We start from the raw sequence: 10,879 nt of genomic DNA, 5'->3' as shown, positions 1-10,879 counted from the left end.
AACTCGGTTGCGCCTCCGACGAAGATCGGGGATGCTGTGGTCGTAGGGCGTAGGTTTAGGTACTAAAAATAATCGTACTTTTTTATTTCAAATTATCTTGTATTTTTTTTCTCATAGCGTTTTTATATCTACGTGATTATTTTGTGATTTTCAACAAAGTCCAAGAAAATATAATAAATTCTGAAAGTTAGTACTTCGCTTTTATCCCGCGAGTAATAATTTTAATATCGAACTGTATTATAAAAATATTAAAGAGGTTAACGATTTTTCTTTAATTTTGTAAATAACTTCGAAGAAAACGTAATACGCAATGCAGTTTGTTTTCTTTGGCTAATCGTCAAATACTTTGAACAGCATTATTATAAATATAATTGTGTAATAATTATTGCATGATCTTAACAAGAAATTTATAATCGCGGAAAAACAAGAACTCGACAAATTGGTAGAAAAAAGTAATATAAATTATTAATTATATCTGTTTAGCAATATAATAATTAATATTAACGCGTAATGGAAAAGTCCAAAATTGTAGTTTATTTTATCTTAAAAAGTTGATCCATGAATGAGCTTGTAAGAAAAGAAAAAAAAAGTGAAATTTAAATATCTTAAAATAATATAAAGAATATTATAAACGCTGGTTAGCCGAGTGTGATACCTGTCTCGTATGCAGAGGAGCGCGGGGTGGACCCGGATTTAAATCTCGACATTATTATTAATTAAATAAATAAAAAAAAAAAAATTCGCGTGACATCACTAATGCTGATGTGCTTAACTCAGAGTTGTCTTCTGATCACTGAGTTAAGCAAGTTTTCGAGGCTCGTCGAGCTTCAAAAAAAAAAAAAACAATTTTTCACGCTTTAAAAATGATTAATCATTTTATGAAACGTTCAGTATATGAGGAATGGTTGTCACTGAGTTAGGTCAAATTTAAGTGCGCTTAGGACTAGGATTTTAAACGTGAGAGAGGGGAAAAAAAATTTGCTACCATCATTTTTAATTATTACTAGAACAAACCAGGTTTTTTTTTAAATTTAGTAAAACATCTTTTGAATTGGTTTTTTTTTTGGAAAATAAAAAAATTATATTGAAAAATAGCGCGCGCGCATGGTTTGTTTTAGTATCTTAAAAACTTTATTCGCATCGGTGCACGTTGGATATAACATTTTGCTTTTTACGTTTAAGTTCATATCTGTGCAATTTGCAATCGAAGATACTTAGAGATTGCTAATGAGCGTTTTTCCTCGCGAATGTTTTTTACTTTATATCTCACGAGAATCAAATTTTTTACTGTACTTTATGTATATGTACAAGTAAACTTTTTTTTTTAATTTATTATTAAGAAAAACAATTTTCCTTTAATAATCAGGTCTTCGGCAAATATTCTTTTCATAATGCGTATAATAGATAATTACTTGCAAGGCACAGTCTAGACTACTTTAAAAGCACATAAATTTTGTATCAGTACAAAAAAATATAGGAGAGTTTATTATAAATCAACAACAAAAATATTACGTACGAATACGCTTTATTTTTGCATAATTATCTGTTAATCCGATTTAAAATTAACATATCATTAAATCAAATTAACATATTTTTATCCCTTTTTATTTTTTTTAATTTGTTTTAAATACACAGTATTATAAATTATGATTTATAAAATAAGTAGCATTGAATGTCGAACCTTATTTTTTTTTTTTTTTAATTTTAAACTTTATAATTTTGTTGCTTTTCAAATCGAAAAACGCACAAAAGACGTGGGTGTTTAGGTACATTTCAAAATAAAGATAGCCGTCCTCGGTTATTATTATCTTACATGAACATATGAAATGAAATTAAATATGAATCCTTGGACTTTGGCACAAGAGTTTTTTCGTTTGTTCCGCTTCTGTAAAAATGTGAGTATTTAAAATTCGAAATGACGTTCACAGTAACTAAAGCATGATTTGCCCACTCACTTTTACCCATCAATGCTGTAGAAGGACGAATTACACAATTTTAACAAAATACATTTGACGTAATGAATCAGTCGACATTGAGTTGCGAATATATTTATTTAGAAATGTACCTAGATAGCCTTTACGAAATTAATTTCATTCTACTGCGACTCACAGTTCATCAAACTAGTAATTCCACGAATCACAGTTTATTCTGGTAAATATCTGCTAGATATTCAACACTTTTCCGATTCTTATCATATTTATATTTAGATTTGTTTTTTTTTACCTTTCTTTATATTAATGATATTCAGGAAATATTACGTCTGTCATTGCTTGAATTTATTATTTGATCGTTGCGCTGATCGTTTAAGTTGTTTAAAAGATATCGATATTATAATATATAAAAATAAAGAAACATGTTTATTGTTTCTCAGTCATCTACGTTTATACGTTAAATAATAACTTTTTGTTTCTAGTGCAACGTGTTTCTTAAATTTACAAGTTATAATTTTTTTTTAACTGTCTTTTTTTTATTTCAACTAAATTATGTAACGTAAGAGAAATATTTTAATTCGCTTTACTTTTAAATATCGAGCAAGGACGTCCATTCTACGGTCAATGTACTGTGTGAAAATCTGTTTGTCAGTATCCAACCAAATGTGTGCCAGACATGGTCGCAGAATCTTGCGAAGAGTTTCAGTAGTCGAAAACCTGTTGAACATTGATATAAAGTTCGGTATACTGTGAGGTAGTATCGTAAGAAGATAATCCACTCGCATTACTGCGTAACGCTATATGAAATGCGTGCGTAATGCTATAAAAAAATTATAGTTTAATTAACACTTCGGTGTTACGTAAACTACATATTGTTAACGGGAAAGTTAAACGTTGCATTGAATTAATACTTAAAAAATATATATACATACTATATATTTTTCAATATTAAAGTATAGGTAAAACTCGTTTTATACGGCGGTCAAGGGTATCTTTCTATTTTTTGCGGAATCCAGTGTGATGCATGTAAAATCATTATTAATGAAATTCAGCAATGTCGCAAGAATTCGCGCATTCTTAGTCGTACCTTGTCAGATAGCAAGTTCACGATTTTTTGGGAAATACTGTGATTCGAAATGTTAATTACTTAGAATCTGATTACGGAATGGAAAGTATTCCGCCTCGTGATTAGATTTATGTTCTGGTATATTTCGTTTAAAACACAGCTACCGTATGTCTTTCTATTACCCGAGTACTTTAATTCTTTTTCAAACTCTGATGAGATAATTAATGGACTCTAAATTTTATACTATCATTATTCTGTGGAAAACTGTTATTGAATTAATTTAAAACCGTCAATTTGTGGGTTTTACGTCAATTAGAAAAAAAAAAAACGTGGCAATATAAAGAATGTACAAAATATTCGATCAAGTTTTTGCACTTTTCTTTTGATCGCATCTTTTAAATATTAAAATAGTTTTGACATATTTTTAACTGTTGGTATATTATGTAACGTTGCAACAAATAATATAATTAGTCAAGAATATTTATTTAATATGATTGGATATAGTTTTATTACTAATAAATAAATTATAACGTGTATTTTATGACACGCTTATTTATATACGAGGAAAGATATTGCTTATTAATGCACGTTTTTCTTCAACGATTATTATAATGCATGCGTCTAATAATAAAAACGAAATCCAAGTAAATCATTTTACAATACATATTTAATTTTGCAGTAATACGGAATTAATAATACCAAGAACAAATATGTAGCGTTTTTAAGAAGACAATTAATTTAATTAATTTTTATTTGTTCTTTGCGTATGCGCATAGTCGGAAAATAAATTATTTAAGTATTCTGAAAGTAATTACAGGATAATTTTAAAGAGTTGTATATTATCAAATGCTTTACCGTCGAGCGAGCTGCACGCCTACAGCATTGCAACCATTATTTACTCTGTGTCTGTTGGTTTGCTGGTTGCATTTGATTCTTAAAAATTTTAGAAAATTTCTTCTTCTTTATAACATATTGAGATAAATAGTTGTAACGTAATTTATCGATATTTACACCAACACATTTTAGATTCGGGCGTGGAGAAAAAACGAAAAATTTAGACTTTTTTTTATTAAAAAAAAAAATATATATATTTATATATGAATTAAAAATTATGCACATTTTATGCATGTTTATTTAATATTATATACAAAGCTAAATTTTTTACAGTGCTGATTTAATAATAACTTTATACAAAAAGAAAGATACATGCATGTGCGTATGGTAACACATTTTGTCAGAACCGCGAGCATATTAATTTTCTTTATTTATTAAGAAAAATTAAAAAAATTCCGAAGTAACAAATCAAACGGTATTAAAAATTAGTAAAACCTCCAGGCAAATACAATGTATCGGAATGTATACCGACATTGTGTCTATAATCTTATTGCGTTTTGTTACGAAAGCCCGATGCAATTGCAAATGCGATAAATAAATATTTATATGATTTGATATACAGTCCACAGAGGTGCCTTCAATAATGCGCAATGTTAAAAAGGTATTTCATCGTTAAATATGCAGCACGTGTCGTCGTACCTTCGCGATTCTCATAAATCGCGCGGCAAGATAAGCGAGCCGCGTATACATAAACCGTGACTTTTTGACATTTTCATTTACTTACGGAGGTAAACTTACTAAATGTGAAATCCACCGAGGACCTTTCCCAGTTGCAGCAATCGCGCTAGATGTGTTTATGACGTCGTAAAATTAAATTAATTAGATGACGCAGAATAACAGGACAGACTATAATCGTGCAACGCTTTAATTGCGGAATTTTGATAAAGAAAAAGCTTTTCATAATTTTTTTTTTAATATATAAATTGGAGTATTCGTTTCAATTCGTCTCGTATCAATAACCCAGCGATCACTTAAGGGCTGAAACTCTTTCGGTATTCCAGAATTACATTATCAATACATCGTTGATGCATCTCAGCGAGGAATACTTTACTTGCACTACTGCATGTGTGTTTATTGCTGAATATGCATGGATTGAATTGCGCTAATGACATAATCGTTAAATGAAAAGTCAGCGCAGCGTGCGAACGATGACTAAAGCAATTATCACCGCGAACCGTTTAACATGAATAGTTCAATGCCTCGCAGTACAAAGCTATTATATGTATACATATGATAAGAAATACCGCGCGTTTATTGCAACGCACAATAATTTCAAGTACAATGTTACCATCGGCGCTAATATCCTCGCGGATTTAAGTGCGTTTCCCAGACGTTTTATCTAGATTTAAGTGGAAAATATATATATTCGAAGTCGTTCCTTTATTTCTCTATTATAATGAGTTAGAGCCTAATTGGCGTACGTTCGCGGTCTTTTCATTCTGCATAAGTAACGACGACACGACGACAGTGACGACGTCGACAGACAACAACAAAATTGCAACACGCGTTCAAATACCGAAGGCGAGTATGCAGAGAAAGCAGACATTTATCTACCTCATTCGTTCATTCGCTCGCTCGCTCTTACATGCTCGATTTGCTCGAACAACCGGTGGTGGCGAGATTTTCTGCGATCGGTAAGCGGCGATCTTGGCCAATCTGATCGTCGATATACGAACCGGACAATCGTCAGATCCCGATGCTGACCGTGTTTCCTCCCCTCTGATTTTCTGACGTCCCCGTTTGCGGTGGCTTGTTTACCGCGGCTGGTCGATCCAAGATGTTGTAATCGATGTCATACCGGGACGATCGTAATCGGCACTTGCCAATTATTCGCTTAATTTATCTCGGCAATAATTGAGATTCTTCGTAAAACGTCCTCCCAATGATCTCATCTTGTTTGTCCACAAGGGACGAAATTTTGAAAGAGGTGGAGATATAGGAATGCGGGAGGGTTTGAAATAATTTCATATTCGCTCGATTAATTTTACAGCGCACCTTTAACACGCACCCGTAACACGGCTGAAATCTATTCCTAATTTCTGATAGTTTGAATTAATATCTCGACGGTTAATTATACAAGCAGGTGTTTCATATCAGTGAAAAGAACGAGAAAGAATACATTTATTCTTACTCTCACAATTAAGTTGCATATCGTGTAACTTATTTTGGTATTTTGTATCTTTATTTCGCGTTATACTGGTTCTTACTTGTCTGCGACCCACTTATCCAAAAGACAGAGCAAATTCACTTTTCACTTTTTCGCACGTTTGTAATTCCAGAGAAATTATGAGATGATATCACGTATTTATTCGGTATGTAAAGCTACGCGACTACGTAGATAAATTTTTGCGGGCAAGAGACAACGTTATCCTTGCATCTTCTTAATCGTCGGCTAGTCGCGTACAGCTGCGCGATTTGCATTCATTATTTAAACAGATGGAACAGAAACGCATCGTTCTTTTACATTTTTTTTTTTTTATTGAATCGATTATCGTATCCCGTAATCACTTGCCAGAACGATCGCGGGATGTTGCGAAAGGTCCGAAATGGCCTTTAACTGGCTTTTGGGTAAATGGAGAAACATCGACAATTTACAGTTAATATCTCGCAAAACGCGATTTCATTGAACGCATTCTCGTCTTCGCTGACCTGCATTCGCCCGGCTGGTCGGCGTAAAAGAGCGTAAAGGAGCGGTAAAAGAGTACGGTAAAAGTAAAGCTGCTGCATGCACTTCGCCGGCACATACGCTCACGACCGCGGAATTTTGCGTTTTCACGCTGATACGTACTTCCTAATTAGACGCAACCCGATATTTCAATTTGTCACGAAGTTGAAGTGTGACAAGGAGTGATCGATCTCGAATTAACGTGAAAAGCTCGTGTGCAACACGAGAAATGCGACGACGCACGCCTTTCGCGACAGCGAACACGCCGTGAACGGACAAAAATGAGTTTAAGATCACGCGTCGCGCATGATTTCCCCTTTAATGTAGAAAGCACCGCTTGTCTCATACTTTTACAATATTAATGTTGTAATTATTGAAGAATTCGAATTATTCATAGTCGTTTTCAATGCTATGTGAAATGCAAAATTGTTTTCAATTTTTGATTCTTTTTTATTCATGTAAAAGAAGTTCCAATTTATGATAAATTTTGATAACTAAAATTGGGTAATTTTTTTTTTTTTTTTTAGAAATAAACAGTTGCTTATTCATATTTTTTAATTCAATAAACCTAAAATTTTTTTACTTTACTTTAAGATACTTTCTATTCTCGTTATATGATTTTTTTATAAGAACAAGATATCTTTTCATGACAGTACGGAATTCAATATATTGCTGCAATATCTGCAACGACTAATATGATATTGTGTATGTAATTTACACTTTCATTAAAACGTTATAATGAATTAGTAATCGTTGCGCCAACATGCAATTGCTTAATCAAGTAACAAATGGCACTAGTGTATTTAGTGCAATGTTAACGTACTTTATTATCCTTGAATTTAATAAACCGAGTAATTGGAACTAACCGAGTAATTGGAACTAAGAGTAATTAACGTGCCAAAGTTAATTAGTCTATTACAATGAGTAAATAAAAATCTTTCCTTTGCACGTGGCGAATATTGCGTGACACAGGTATATATTACAATAATTCTTTTGTCCTATAAGAACTATAAACTTGCATTATTAGAGATAATTATTTCTCACGAAATTTCACGGGCGATTATTTCAAATTTACTATTTCTTCGCCGATAATCCGCTTTTAAAATATATTCATTATTTTAAATGTTAATGCATTCGACTCATTGTTAGAATATTAAATTGTCATCGTTGCTGTTGAGGCAAAGCCGTAATTTGTAGACGCTGCGTATTACAAAGTTAGTACGAAATGCCGATCTGACTAGTAAATATCAAGTTATGGCAACAAAGTAGGTGAGATTACGTCGTAAATCGTTAAATCTGCCACTGGAAATCGTTTAATGGCTTTGATACTTTTGATGGCCGTCACTTCACAGAAACATAATGCAGATTGAACGACGACGATTTAATAGCGATGATATAATCGCTAGTGCTTGGTGCGAATGACCTTGGAGAACGAACGATCGGTTCCCCCCCGGTCGTAGAGCCGGTGCACTCGATCGCCATAGCTTCTTTCCCTTTTTTCCTTAAGCACTATCCTCTGCGATATACTCGCGATTTCTCTCTTGGCCTTAATAGCACACTCGCTTGATTCTTTCTCCTACCCTTTCTCCAACGCGATATCGCATTGAAGGTCTTACAGACGGAATTCGTGTTCTCGGAAAATATAAACGGATCATGATGGCGATGCAATATGCAAGGTTGCATATAACGCTGATGTTTCAACAGATCAATTTGGTGATTGATTATTGTGCACATCATTGTATTTCTACACTTCAACGCTTAAATTTGATCATTAATCTTGAACACATTATTTTTTTTACAAGATATTACGTTATATGTTAAACGATATTATGTTTGTCTATTATATATATTATATATATATATATTTTTTTTATGATAAAGAATATGAATATTATTCGGTAAATAATTTATAGATATTATGCAGAAAATTGCAATACTAATAATAAAAAGAGATTGACGATTCGTTTCTATTTATACGTATAAGCTCAGGTGGCACATAATCATTTACCCATATTTCAAGATGTAATTACACTTTTCTTTTCGACGTTCTTGCTATGATTAAGATAAGTTAAACTACAAATTTTCTATTATACAATTTACCGGAAATAACCCTTTTTCTTATTTTCATACATTGTATTTGAAGAATTTATAATCTTATTGCATTTTTTTTTTTTATGTTGTACTTTAATTTCCGCATTTGTCGATTACATGCGATGCACGTGTAATAATACTTCCTAGATGGTACGGTGATAATAAGAAAAATTTGAATCGTTTTCCTGCTAAACGTACATTGAAATTAAGCTTTCTTTTTAAAAGTTACTTTTTCTCCTCTCTCTTCTCTTTAGAAATTAGAAAGAAATTTTTAATGCAAGATATTAATAAGATTTTCAGAAATATGGCCTATTCAGATTTTTTTTTGTTATTAATTTTTCATAAAAATACATTTCTCGATTGCAACGAAAAAAGAAACAGAAACTCGATACGTTATTTTACGGGAGGGTTTAATGCGAACGTAGTTGCGTTATGAAGGGGTGCGATGCATGAACTGTGAGAAATCATACTGGAAATAATTGTGCGAATTGCATTATACAACTTTCTTAATTCTTGAGTGATGTAACGGCATCTGTCATTGGTTTGCGAAAACGAGAGGAGAGAAAGACCCGGACCGATGCGATTCCTCTTGGTCATTCGGGGGAGACCCCACCAACGCTGTTATTGCAACAGCAGTAAGTTCTAATGTTTTACTACCCCACTTCTTGCACTTGTTCGATCTCGAAAGTGGGAACCACTTCGGGACATACTTCAAACGATCGCGATCGCGGTTGTTCAGTTCTTTGGGAGCATTGGATTACGTGCGAACAATTATTGCAAGGTTGAACAGCGTAGGAGGATCGACGATTGTGCCTTTTCGGGTATCGGCCAGTGTAAAGACCAATGACGCCTTGATTCTTTCTCGGAAATTAAAAAAAAAAAAGAAAAAAAAAAGGCTCTTGCACTTTATACCGCGAAGACCGAAAGATATTAATCAATTTAAAGCTTATATCGTGTCACAATCTTCCTGTGCGTAGCGCGATCTTGCAAGAAGAAAGAAGAACAAGATCGCATGAATTTATTTGAGTGGGCCCGCGCGCAGTATCTTAGGATGAACTAGTGTATTCTATATTACCACGTGCTTTTGTGAATTAAATTCAAAAGGTAAGCTCCACCGCGGCTTTTTACACAAAAAATACGGACGCTACTTTTCCCTGAGCAATACGCAAAATAATTAATACGGAGTTGATAATTTCTATTACATTATTCCGTAAAATCTGCTTGATAGTTTTTTTTTTCTTTTTTCTTTTTTTGCTTGGACTAATCACTGCTTTAAGATAACACTTCCTGAATGAAAGTGACAGGTATCATATAACGCGAGATTCGCCACGGTGCAATTTTGCGAGCACCAGTACTTGCGCATCATTAGGAGAGAAGAGAAATGAAAATAGTTTTTAATTTTCTTTGATATAGATTTAACGAGCTTCATGGTTGCAGCGGTTGCAAGTGTTTTCACTTCCTCTACGTCATGCAACGATTACTATCTGCAACGAGATTGTAGGCATTGACATTCATGAAAAGTTTTATGTCTACACGTGCACATTAACATGAAAAGAAAAGAAAATTTTTGATAGAAACATTTATTATAATATAAAAAAAAAGTTTGCTCAATAAAAATCGTAGGTGTTAAACTTTCTTTTCTTTTTAATTTTTAATGAAACATAAAAATAATAGAAATATATATATAATATAATATTAATAAGAATATGAAAGCGAAAGGAATTTAATTATCAGAGAGCAATTTATAATTAGACACTTATAATATTGATTTCATGAGTTCCGTTACCGACATTAACCTTTCTGTCTACGTCAGTCACGACATCGTTAGAATCTGATTCTTAATGGGCTTAATTTATAACACGTGCAATTATATTTTAAGACTCTTTACGAAATGAGAACAATAAAATACTACGGTGTATTTTTAATTACTACAATACAATATATTATTTTCGTATCTCATGTTAAGTTTTTTTTTTCTTTTTTTTTTTAAATTACAAGTAACGCGAGTTGTGCGAATAGAAAATCAACTGAAACTTTACTTTTGAACGTTTTTGCTACTTTGTAGTATAACTTCAACTTCACAGAAATCGATTAAAATAATATCGTAGGTATTTGAATGTATTGGTTTTTGTGGCGTGGAATGCAAATCTCTTCTTATGCAGCTGCCGGTGAAAGTACTAAAGAGAACAAAATGTCTCACATTACGCCAGTGCTTCCACGCCGCAACTCTGA

The 10,879-nt window shown here is 32.6% G+C and overlaps 1 protein-coding gene across 6 annotated transcripts in view; it reads left to right on the top strand.

Moving 5' to 3' along the window:
* The window catches only part of Sit (stuck in traffic), an 85,347-nt gene that overhangs the window by 62,821 nt on the left and 11,647 nt on the right, over positions 1 to 10,879 (top strand). The window contains exon 1 of one of the 6 annotated variants that reach the window (XM_070666844.1): positions 3,965 to 9,751. The exons of the other annotated variants lie outside the window; for them this stretch is intronic. The gene's annotated coding sequence lies outside the window, so the exon portion shown is untranslated. Of the gene's footprint in view, positions 1 to 3,964; positions 9,752 to 10,879 lie in introns of those variants that run through there. 6 annotated transcript variants of the gene reach the window in all.

This window comes from Cardiocondyla obscurior, linkage group LG15 (genome assembly GCF_019399895.1).
Source record: "Cardiocondyla obscurior isolate alpha-2009 linkage group LG15, Cobs3.1, whole genome shotgun sequence".
NCBI classification, from domain to species: Eukaryota; Metazoa; Arthropoda; class Insecta; order Hymenoptera; family Formicidae; genus Cardiocondyla; species Cardiocondyla obscurior.
This window is presented reverse-complemented; position numbering and strand designations above follow the sequence as displayed.